We start from the raw sequence: 13,589 nt of genomic DNA, 5'->3' as shown, positions 1-13,589 counted from the left end.
ACTATAGCGCGCCGTTTTTCATCATTTTGAGGATTTGAAAAAAATGACGAAATGACAAAAACGATGGGTTATAGCGCATGTTTTTTGAAATTTTGAAAAAAAAAGTTAGCCTCGTTTCTCATCATTTTGGACCATGGGCTATAGCCCATATCGTACGGCATACTATAGCGCGCCGTTTTTCATCATTTTTGAGGATTTGAAAAAAATGACGAAATGACAAAAACGATGGGTTATAGCCCATGTTTTTTGAAATTTTGAAAAAAAAAGTTAGCCTCGTTTCTCATCATTTTGGACCATGGGCTATAGCCCATATCGTACGGCATACTATAGCGCGCCGTTTTTCATCATTTTTGAGGATTTGAAAAAAATGACGAAATGACAAAAACGATGGGTTATAGCCCATGTTTTTTGAAATTTTGAAAAAAAAAGTTAGCCTCGTTTCTCATCATTTTGGACCATGGGCTATAGCCCATATCGTACGGCATACTATAGCGCGCCGTTTTTCATCATTTTTGAGGATTTGAAAAAAATGACGAAATGACAAAAACGATGGGTTATAGCCCATGTTTTTTGAAATTTTGAAAAAAAAAGTTAGCCTCGTTTCTCATCATTTTGGACCATGGGCTATAGCCCATATCGTACGGCATACTATAGCGCGCCGTTTTTCATCATTTTTTAGGCTTTGAAAAAAATGACGAAATGACAAAAACGATGGGTTATAGCCCATGTTTTTTGAAATTTAAAAAAAAAGTTAGCCTCGTTTCTCATCATTTTGGACCATGGGCTATAGCCCATATCGTACGGCATACTATAGCGCGCCGTTTTTCATCATTTTTGAGGATTTGAAAAAAATGACGAAATGACAAAAACGATGGGTTATAGCCCATGTTTTTTGAAATTTTGAAAAAAAAAGTTAGCCTCGTTTCTCATCATTTTGGACCATGGGCTATAGCCCATATCGTACGGCATACTATAGCGCGCCGTTTTTCATCATTTTTGAGGATTTGAAAAAAATGGCGAAATGACAAAAACGATGGGTTATAGCCCATGTTTTTTGAAATTTTGAAAAAAAAAGTTAGCCTCGTTTCTCATCATTTTGGACCATGGGCTATAGCCCATATCGTACGGCATACTATAGCGCGCCGTTTTTCATCATTTTTGAGGATTTGAAAAAAATGACGAAATGACAAAAACGATGGGTTATAGCCCATGTTTTTTGAAATTTTGAAAAAAAAAGTTAGCCTCGTTTCTCATCATTTTGGACCATGGGCTATAGCCCATATCGTACGGCATACTATAGCGCGCCGTTTTTCATCATTTTTGAGGATTTGAAAAAAATGACGAAATGACAAAAACGATGGGTTATAGCCCATGTTTTTTGAAATTTTGAAAAAAAAAGTTAGCCTCGTTTCTCATCATTTTGGACCATGGGCTATAGCCCATATCGTACGGCATACTATAGCGCGCCGTTTTTCATCATTTTTGAGGATTTGAAAAAAATGACGAAATGACAAAAACGATGGGTTATAGCCCATGTTTTTTGAAATTTTGAAAAAAAAAGTTAGCCTCGTTTCTCATCATTTTGGACCATGGGCTATAGCCCATATCGTACGGCATACTATAGCGCGCCGTTTTTCATCATTTTTTAGGCTTTGAAAAAAATGACGAAATGACAAAAACGATGGGTTATAGCCCATGTTTTTTGAAATTTTGAATAAAAAAGTTAGCCTCGTTTCTCATCATTTTGGACCATGGGCTATAGCCCATATCGTACGGCATACTATTGCGCGCCGTTTTTCATCATTTTTGAGGATTTGAAAAAAATGACGAAATGACAAAAACGATGGGTTATAGCCCATGTTTTTTGAAATTTTGAAAAAAAAAGTTAGCCTCGTTTCTCATCATTTTGGACCATGGGCTATAGCCCATATCGTACGGCATACTATAGCGCGCCGTTTTTCATCATTTTTGAGGATTTGAAAAAAATGACGAAATGACAAAAACGATGGGTTATAGCCCATGTTTTTTGAAATTTTGAAAAAAAAAGTTAGCCTCGTTTCTCATCATTTTGGACCATGGGCTATAGCCCATATCGTACGGCATACTATAGCGCGCCGTTTTTCATCATTTTTGAGGATTTGAAAAAAATGACGAAATGACAAAAACGATGGGTTATAGCCCATGTTTTTTGAAATTTTGAAAAAAAAAGTTAGCCTCGTTTCTCATCATTTTGGACCATGGGCTATAGCCCATATCGTACGGCATACTATAGCGCGCCGTTTTTCATCATTTTTGAGGATTTGAAAAAAAATGACGAAATGACAAAAACGATGGGTTATAGCCCATGTTTTTTGAAATTTTGAAAAAAAAAGTAAGCTTCGTTTCTCATCATTTTGGACCATGGGCTATAGCCCATATCGTACGGCATACTATAGCGCGCCGTTTTTCATCATTTTTGAGGCTTTGAAAAAAATGACGAAATGACAAAAACGATGGGTTATAGCCCATGTTTTTTTAAATTAAAAAAAAAGAGTTAGCCTCGTTTCTCATCATTTTGGACCATGGGCTATAGCCCATATCGTACGGCATACTATAGCGCGCCGTTTTTCATCATTTTTGAGGATTTGAAAAAAATGACGAAATGACAAAAACGATGGGTTATAGCCCATGTTTTTTTTAATTTTGAAAAAAAAAGTTAGCCTCGTTTCTCATCATTTTGGACCATGGGCTATAGCCCATATCGTACGGCATACTATAGCGCGCCGTTTTTCATCATTTTTGAGGATTTGAAAAAAATGACGAAATGACAAAAACGATGGGTTATAGCCCATGTTTTTTGAAATTTTGAAAAAAAAAGTTAGCCTCGTTTCTCATCATTTTGGACCATGGGCTATAGCCCATATCGTACGGCATACTATAGCGCGCCGTTTTTCATCATTTTTGAGGATTTGAAAAAAATGACGAAATGACAAAAACGATGGGTTATAGCCCATGTTTTTTGAAATTTTGAATAAAAAAGTTAGCCTCGTTTCTCATCATTTTGGACCATGGGCTATAGCCCATATCGTACGGCATACTATTGCGCGCCGTTTTTCATCATTTTTGAGGATTTGAAAAAAATGACGAAATGACAAAAACGATGGGTTATAGCCCATGTTTTTTGAAATTTTGAAAAAAAAAGTTAGCCTCGTTTCTCATCATTTTGGACCATGGGCTATAGCCCATATCGTACGGCATACTATAGCGCGCCGTTTTTCATCATTTTTGAGGATTTGAAAAAAATGACGAAATGACAAAAACGATGGGTTATAGCCCATGTTTTTTGAAATTTTGAAAAAAAAAGTTAGCCTCGTTTCTCATCATTTTGGACCATGGGCTATAGCCCATATCGTACGGCATACTATAGCGCGCCGTTTTTCATCATTTTTGAGGATTTGAAAAAAATGACGAAATGACAAAAACGATGGGTTATAGCCCATGTTTTTTGAAATTTTGAATAAAAAAGTTAGCCTCGTTTCTCATCATTTTGGACCATGGGCTATAGCCCATATCGTACGGCATACTATTGCGCGCCGTTTTTCATCATTTTTGAGGATTTGAAAAAAATGACGAAATGACAAAAACGATGGGTTATAGCCCATGTTTTTTGAAATTTTGAAAAAAAAAGTTAGCCTCGTTTCTCATCATTTTGGACCATGGGCTATAGCCCATATCGTACGGCATACTATAGCGCGCCGTTTTTCATCATTTTTGAGGATTTGAAAAAAATGACGAAATGACAAAAACGATGGGTTATAGCCCATGTTTTTTGAAATTTTGAAAAAAAAAGTTAGCCTCGTTTCTCATCATTTTGGACCATGGGCTATAGCCCATATCGTACGGCATACTATAGCGCGCCGTTTTTCATCATTTTTGAGGATTTGAAAAAAATGACGAAATGACAAAAACGATGGGTTATAGCCCATGTTTTTTGAAATTTTGAAAAAAAAAGTTAGCCTCGTTTCTCATCATTTTGGACCATGGGCTATAGCCCATATCGTACGGCATACTATAGCGCGCCGGTTTTCATCATTTTTGAGGATTTGAAAAAAATGACGAAATGAAAAAAACGATGGGTTATAGCCCATGTTTTTTGAAATTTTGAAAAAAAAAGTTAGCCTCGTTTCTCATCATTTTGGACCATGGGCTATAGCCCATATCGTACGGCATACTATAGCGCGCCGTTTTTCATCATTTTTGAGGATTTGAAAAAAATGACGAAATGACAAAAACGATGGGTTATAGCCCATGTTTTTTGAAATTTTGAAAAAAAAAGTAAGCTTCGTTTCTCATCATTTTGGACCATGGGCTATAGCCCATATCGTACGGCATACTATAGCGCGCCGTTTTTCATCATTTTTAAGGCTTTGAAAAAAATGACGAAATGACAAAAACGATGGGTTATAGCCCATGTTTTTTTAAATTAAAAAAAAAAGAGTTAGCCTCGTTTCTCATCATTTTGGACCATGGGCTATAGCCCATATCGTACGGCATACTATAGCGCGCCGTTTTTCATCATTTTTGAGGATTTGAAAAAAATGACGAAATGACAAAAACGATGGGTTATAGCCCATGTTTTTTTAAATTTTGAAAAAAAAAGTTAGCCTCGTTTCTCATCATTTTGGACCATGGGCTATAGCCCATATCGTACGGCATACTATAGCGCGCCGTTTTTCATCATTTTTGAGGATTTGAAAAAAATGACGAAATGACAAAAACGATGGGTTATAGCGCATGTTTTTTGAAATTTTGAAAAAAAAAGTTAGCCTCGTTTCTCATCATTTTGGACCATGGGCTATAGCCCATATCGTACGGCATACTATAGCGCGCCGTTTTTCATCATTTTTGAGGATTTGAAAAAAATGACGAAATGACAAAAACGATGGGTTATAGCCCATGTTTTTTGAAATTTTGAAAAAAAAAGTTAGCCTCGTTTCTCATCATTTTGGACCATGGGCTATAGCCCATATCGTACGGCATACTATAGCGCGCCGTTTTTCATCATTTTTGAGGATTTGAAAAAAATGACGAAATGACAAAAACGATGGGTTATAGCCCATGTTTTTTGAAATTTTGAAAAAAAAAGTTAGCCTCGTTTCTCATCATTTTGGACCATGGGCTATAGCCCATATCGTACGGCATACTATAGCGCGCCGTTTTTCATCATTTTTGAGGATTTGAAAAAAATGACGAAATGACAAAAACGATGGGTTATAGCCCATGTTTTTTGAAATTTTGAAAAAAAAAGTTAGCCTCGTTTCTCATCATTTTGGACCATGGGCTATAGCCCATATCGTACGGCATACTATAGCGCGCCGTTTTTCATCATTTTTTAGGCTTTGAAAAAAATGACGAAATGACAAAAACGATGGGTTATAGCCCATGTTTTTTGAAATTTTGAAAAAAAAAGTTAGCCTCGTTTCTCATCATTTTGGACCATGGGCTATAGCCCATATCGTACGGCATACTATAGCGTGCCGTTTTTCATCATTTTTTAGGCTTTGAAAAAAATGACGAAATGACAAAAACGATGGGTTATAGCCCATGTTTTTTGAAATTTAAAAAAAAAAGTTAGCCTCGTTTCTCATCATTTTGGACCATGGGCTATAGCCCATATCGTACGGCATACTATAGCGCGCCGTTTTTCATCATTTTTGAGGATTTGAAAAAAATGACGAAATGACAAAAACGATGGGTTATAGCCCATGTTTTTTGAAATTTTGAAAAAAAAAGTTAGCCTCGTTTCTCATCATTTTGGACCATGGGCTATAGCCCATATCGTACGGCATACTATAGCGCGCCGTTTTTCATCATTTTTGAGGATTTGAAAAAAATGGCGAAATGACAAAAACGATGGGTTATAGCCCATGTTTTTTGAAATTTTGAAAAAAAAAGTTAGCCTCGTTTCTCATCATTTTGGACCATGGGCTATAGCCCATATCGTACGGCATACTATAGCGCGCCGTTTTTCATCATTTTTGAGGATTTGAAAAAAATGACGAAATGACAAAAACGATGGGTTATAGCCCATGTTTTTTGAAATTTTGAAAAAAAAAGTTAGCCTCGTTTCTCATCATTTTGGACAATGGGCTATAGCCCATATCGTACGGCATACTATAGCGCGCCGTTTTTCATCATTTTTGAGGATTTGAAAAAAATGACGAAATGACAAAAACGATGGGTTATAGCCCATGTTTTTTGAAATTTTGAAAAAAAAAGTTAGCCTCGTTTCTCATCATTTTGGACCATGGGCTATAGCCCATATCGTACGGCATACTATAGCGCGCCGTTTTTCATCATTTTTGAGGATTTGAAAAAAATGACGAAATGACAAAAACGATGGGTTATAGCCCATGTTTTTTGAAATTTTGAAAAAAAAAGTTAGCCTCGTTTCTCATCATTTTGGACCATGGGCTATAGCCCATATCGTACGGCATACTATAGCGCGCCGTTTTTCATCATTTTTTAGGCTTTGAAAAAAATGACGAAATGACAAAAACGATGGGTTATAGCCCATGTTTTTTGAAATTTAAAAAAAAAAAGTTAGCCTCATTTCTCATCATTTTGGACCATGGGCTATAGCCCATATCGTACGGCATACTATAGCGCGCCGTTTTTCATCATTTTTGAGGATTTCAAAAAAATGACGAAATGACAAAAACGATGGGTTATAGCCCATGTTTTTTGAAATTTTGAAAAAAAAAGTTAGCCTCGTTTCTCATCATTTTGGACCATGGGCTATAGCCCATATCGTACGGCATACTATAGCGCGCCGTTTTTCATCATTTTTGAGGATTTGAAAAAAATTACGAAATGACAAAAACGATGGGTTATATCCCATGTTTTTTGAAATTTTGAAAAAAAAAGTTAGCCTCGTTTCTCATCATTTTGGACCATGGGCTATAGCCCATATCGTACGGCATACTATAGCGCGCCGTTTTTCATCATTTTTGAGGATTTAAAAAAAATGACGAAATGACAAAAACGATGGGTTATAGCCCATGTTTTTTGAAATTTTGAAAAAAAAAGTTAGCCTCGTTTCTCATCATTTTGGACCATGGGCTATAGCCCATATCGTACGGCATACTATAGCGCGCCGTTTTTCATCATTTTTGAGGATTTGAAAAAAATGACGAAATGACAAAAACGATGGGTTATAGCCCATGTTTTTTGAAATTTTGAAAAAAAAAGTTATCCTCGTTTCTCATCATTTTGGACCATGGGCTATAGCCCATATCGTACGGCATACTATAGCGCGCCGTTTTTCATCATTTTTGAGGATTTGAAAAAAATGACGAAATGACAAAAACGATGGGTTATAGCCCATGTTTTTTGAAATTTTGAAAAAAAAAGTTAGCCTCGTTTCTCATCATTTTGGACCATGGGCTATAGCCCATATCGTACGGCATACTATAGCGCGCCGTTTTTCATCATTTTTGAGGATTTAAAAAAGATGACAAAATGACAAAAACGATGGGTTATAGCCCATGTTTTTTGAAATTTTGAAAAAAAAAGTTAGCCTCGTTTCTTATCATTTTGGACCATGGGCTATAGCCCATATCGTACGGCATACTATAGCGCGCCGTTTTTCATCATTTTTGAGGATTTGAAAAAAATTACGAAATGACAAAAACGATGGGTTATATCCCATGTTTTTTGAAATTTTGAAAAAAAAAGTTAGCCTCGTTTCTCATCATTTTGGACCATGGGCTATAGCCCATATCGTACGGCATACTATAGCGCGCCGTTTTTCATCATTTTTGAGGATTTAAAAAAAATGACGAAATGACAAAAACGATGGGTTATAGCCCATGTTTTTTGAAATTTTGAAAAAAAAAGTTAGCCTCGTTTCTCATCATTTTGGACCATGGGCTATAGCCCATATCGTACGGCATACTATAGCGCGCCGTTTTTCATCATTTTTGAGGATTTGAAAAAAATGACGAAATGACAAAAACGATGGGTTATAGCCCATGTTTTTTGAAATTTTGAAAAAAAAAGTTATCCTCGTTTCTCATCATTTTGGACCATGGGCTATAGCCCATATCGTACGGCATACTATAGCGCGCCGTTTTTCATCATTTTTGAGGATTTGAAAAAAATGACGAAATGACAAAAACGATGGGTTATAGCCCATGTTTTTTTAAATTTTGAAAAAAAAAGTTAGCCTCGTTTCTCATCATTTTGGACCATGGGCTATAGCCCATATCGTACGGCATACTATAGCGCGCCGTTTTTCATCATTTTTGAGGATTTAAAAAAGATGACAAAATGACAAAAACGATGGGTTATAGCCCATGTTTTTTGAAATTTTGAAAAAAAAAGTTAGCCTCGTTTCTTATCATTTTGGACCATGGGCTATAGCCCATATCGTACGGCATACTATAGCGCGCCGTTTTTCATCATTTTTGAGGATTTGAAAAAAATGACGAAATGACAAAAACGATGGGTTATAGCCCATGTTTTTTGAAATTTTGAAAAAAAAAGTTAGCCTCGTTTCTCATCATTTTGGACCATGGGCTATAGCCCATATCGTACGGCATACTATAGCGCGCCGTTTTTCATCATTTTTGAGGATTTAAAAAAAATTACGAAATGACAAAAACGATGGGTTATAGCCCATGTTTTTTGAAATTTTGGAAAAAAAAGTTAGCCTCGTTTCTCATCATTTTGGACCATGGGCTATAGCCCATATCGTACGGCATACTATAGCGCGCCGTTTTTCATCATTTTTGAGGATTTGAAAAAAATGACGAAATGACAAAAACGATGGGTTATAGCCCATGTTTTTTGAAATTTTGAAAAAAAAAGTTAGCCTTGTTTCTCATCATTTTGGACCATGGGCTATAGCCCATATCGTACGGCATACTATAGCGCGCCGTTTTTCATCATTTTTGAGGATTTAAAAAAAATGACAAAATGACAAAAACGATGGGTTATAGCCCATGTTTTTTGAAATTTTGAAAAAAAAAGTTAGCCTCGTTTCTCATAATTTTGGACCATGGGCTATAGCCCATATCGTACGGCATACTATAGCGCGCCGTTTTTCATCATTTTTGAGGATTTGAAAAAAATGACGAAATGACAAAAACGATGGGTTATAGCCCATGTTTTTTTAATTAAAAAAAAAAAAAGTTAGCCTCGTTTCTCATCATTTTGGACCATGGGCTATAGTCCATATCGTACGGCATACTATAGCGCGCCGTTTTTCATCATTTTTGAGGATTTGAAAAAAATTACGAAATGACAAAAACGATGGGTTATAGCCCATGTTTTTTGAAATTTTGAAAAAAAAAGTTAGCCTCGTTTCTCATCATTTACGACCATATCGTACGGCATACTATAGCGCGCAGTTTTTCATCATTTTTGAGGATTTAAAAAAAATGACGAAATGACAAAAACGATGGGTTATAGCCCATGTTTTTTGAAATTTTGAAAAATAAAGTTAGCCTCGTTTCTCATCATTTTGGACCATGGGCTATAGCCCATATCGTACGGCATACTATAGCGCGCCGTTTTTCATCATTTTTGAGGATTTGAAAAAAATGACGAAATGACAAAAACGATGGGTTATAGCCCATGTTTTTTGAAATTTTGAAAAAAAAAGTTAGCCTCGTTTCTCATCATTTTGGACCATGGGCTATAGCCCATATCGTACGGCATACTATAGCGCGCCGTTTTTCATCATTTTTGAGGATTTGAAAAAAATGACGAAATGACAAAAACGATGGGTTATAGCCCATGTTTTTTGAAATTTTGAAAAAAAAAGTTAGCCTCGTTTCTCATCATTTTGGACCATGGGCTATAGCCCATATCGTACGGCATACTATAGCGCGCCGTTTTTCATCATTTTTGAGGATTTGAAAAAAATGACGAAATGACAAAAACGATGGGTTATAGCCCATGTTTTTTTAATTAAAAAAAAAAAAAGTTAGCCTCGTTTCTCATCATTTTGGACCATGGGCTATAGTCCATATCGTACGGCATACTATAGCGCGCCGTTTTTCATCATTTTTGAGGATTTGAAAAAAATTACGAAATGACAAAAACGATGGGTTATAGCCCATGTTTTTTGAAATTTTGAAAAAAAAAGTTAGCCTCGTTTCTCATCATTTTGGACCATGGGCTATAGCCCATATCGTACGGCATACTATAGCGCGCCGTTTTTCATCATTTTTGAGGATTTGAAAAAAATGACGAAATGACAAAAACGATGGGTTATATCCCATGTTTTTTTTAATTTAAAAAAAAGAAGTTAGCCTCGTTTCTCATCATTTTGGACCATGGGCTATAGTCCATATCGTACGGCATACTATAGCGCGCCGTTTTTCATCATTTTTGAGGATTTGAAAAAAAATACGAAATGACAAAAACGATGGGTTATAGTCCATGTTTTTTGAAATTTTGAAAAAAAAAGTTAGCCTCGTTTCTCATCATTTTGGACCATGGGCTATAGCCCATATCGTACGGCATACTATAGTGCGCCGTTTTTCATCATTTTTGAGGATTTGAAAAAAATGACGAAATGACAAAAACGATGGGTTATAGCCCATGTTTTTTGAAATTTTGAAAAAAAAAGTTATCCTCGTTTCTCATCATTTTGGACCATGGGCTATAGCCCATATGGTACGGCATACTATAGCACGCCGTTTTTCATCATTTTTGACGATTTGACAAAAATGACAAAATGAAAAAAAACGATGGGTTATAGCCCATGTTTTTTGAAATTTAGAAAAAAAAAGTTAGCCTCGTTTCTCATCATTTTGGACCATGGGCTATAGCCCATATCGTACGGCATACTATAGCGCGCCGTTTTTCATCATTTTTGAGGATTTGAAAAAAATGACGAAATGACAAAAACGATGGGTTATAGCCCATGTTTTTTGAAATTTAGAAAAAAAAAGTTAGCCTCGTTTCTCATCATTTTGGACCATGGGCTATAGCCCATATCGTACGGCATACTATAGCGCGCCGTTTTTCATCATTTTTGAGGATTTGAAAAAAATGACGAAATGACAAAAACGATGGGTTATAGCCCATGTTTTTTGAAATTTAGAAAAAAAAAGTTAGCCTCGTTTCTCATCATTTTGGATCATGGGCTATAGCCCATATCGTACGGCATACTATAGCGCGCCGTTTTTCATCATTTTTGAGGATTTGAAAAAAATGACGAAATGACAAAAACGATGGGTTATAGCCCATGTTTTTTAAATTAAAAAAAAAAAAGTTATCCTCGTTTCTCATCATTTTGGACCATGGGCTATAGCCCATATCGTACGGCATACTATAGCGCGCCGTTTTTCATCATTTTTGAGGATTTGAAAAAAATGACGAAATGACAAAAACGATGGGTTATAGCCCATGTTTTTTGAAATTTTGAAAAAAAAAGTTAGCCTCGTTTCTCATCATTTTGGACCATGGGCTATAGCCCATATCGTACGGCATACTATAGCGCGCCGTTTTTCATCATTTTTGAGGATTTGAAAAAAATGACGAAATGACAAAAACGATGGGTTATAGCCCATGTTTTTTGAAATTTTGAAAAAAAAAGTTAGCCTCGTTTCTCATCATTTTGGACCATGGGCTATAGCCCATATCGTACGGCATACTATAGCGCGCCGTTTTTCATCATTTTTGAGGATTTGAAAAAAATGACGAAATGACAAAAACGATGGGTTATAGCCCATGTTTTTTGAAATTTTGAAAAAAAAAGTTAGCCTCGTTTCTCATCATTTTGGACCATGGGCTATAGCCCATATCGTACGGCATACTATAGCGCGCCGTTTTTCATCATTTTTGAGGATTTGAAAAAAATGACGAAATGACAAAAACGATGGGTTATAGCCCATGTTTTTTGAAATTTTGAAAAAAAAAGTTAGCCTCATTTCTCATCATTTTGGACCATGGGCTATAGCCCATATCGTACGGCATACTATAGCGCGCCGTTTGTCATCATTTTTGAGGATTTGAAAAAAATGACGAAATGACAAAAACGATGGGTTATAGCCCATGTTTTTTGAAATTTTGAAAAAAAAAGTTAGCCTCGTTTCTCATCATTTACGACCATATCGTACGGCATACTATAGCGCGCAGTTTTTCATCATTTTTGAGGATTTAAAAAAAATGACGAAATGACAAAAACGATGGGTTATAGCCCATGTTTTTTGAAATTTTGAAAAATAAAGTTAGCCTCGTTTCTCATCATTTTGGACCATGGGCTATAGCCCATATCGTACGGCATACTATAGCGCGCCGTTTTTCATCATTTTTGAGGATTTGAAAAAAATGACGAAATGACAAAAACGATGGGTTATAGCCCATGTTTTTTGAAATTTTGAAAAAAAAAGTTAGCCTCGTTTCTCATCATTTTGGACCATGGGCTATAGCCCATATCGTACGGCATACTATAGCGCGCCGTTTTTCATCATTTTTGAGGATTTGAAAAAAATGACGAAATGACAAAAACGATGGGTTATAGCCCATGTTTTTTGAAATTTTGAAAAAAAAAGTTAGCCTCGTTTCTCATCATTTTGGACCATGGGCTATAGCCCATATCGTACGGCATACTATAGCGCGCCGTTTTTCATCATTTTTGAGGATTTGAAAAAAATGACGAAATGACAAAAACGATGGGTTATAGCCCATGTTTTTTTAATTAAAAAAAAAAAAAGTTAGCCTCGTTTCTCATCATTTTGGACCATGGGCTATAGTCCATATCGTACGGCATACTATAGCGCGCCGTTTTTCATCATTTTTGAGGATTTGAAAAAAATTACGAAATGACAAAAACGATGGGTTATAGCCCATGTTTTTTGAAATTTTGAAAAAAAAAGTTAGCCTCGTTTCTCATCATTTTGGACCATGGGCTATAGCCCATATCGTACGGCATACTATAGCGCGCCGTTTTTCATCATTTTTGAGGATTTGAAAAAAATGACGAAATGACAAAAACGATGGGTTATATCCCATGTTTTTTTTAATTTAAAAAAAAGAAGTTAGCCTCGTTTCTCATCATTTTGGACCATGGGCTATAGTCCATATCGTACGGCATACTATAGCGCGCCGTTTTTCATCATTTTTGAGGATTTGAAAAAAAATACGAAATGACAAAAACGATGGGTTATAGTCCATGTTTTTTGAAATTTTGAAAAAAAAAGTTAGCCTCGTTTCTCATCATTTTGGACCATGGGCTATAGCCCATATCGTACGGCATACTATAGTGCGCCGTTTTTCATCATTTTTGAGGATTTGAAAAAAATGACGAAATGACAAAAACGATGGGTTATAGCCCATGTTTTTTGAAATTTTGAAAAAAAAAGTTATCCTCGTTTCTCATCATTTTGGACCATGGGCTATAGCCCATATGGTACGGCATACTATAGCACGCCGTTTTTCATCATTTTTGACGATTTGACAAAAATGACAAAATGAAAAAAACGATGGGTTATAGCCCATGTTTTTTGAAATTTAGAAAAAAAAAGTTAGCCTCGTTTCTCATCATTTTGGACCATGGGCTATAGCCCATATCGTACGGCATACTATAGCGCGCC

Source organism: Protomyctophum bolini, assembly GCF_963924005.1.
Source record: "Protomyctophum bolini genome assembly, chromosome: 15".
In the NCBI taxonomy this organism is placed as follows: Eukaryota; Metazoa; Chordata; class Actinopteri; order Myctophiformes; family Myctophidae; genus Protomyctophum; species Protomyctophum bolini.
The sequence above is the reverse complement of the archived record's forward strand: the minus strand, read 5'-3'. Positions refer to the sequence as shown.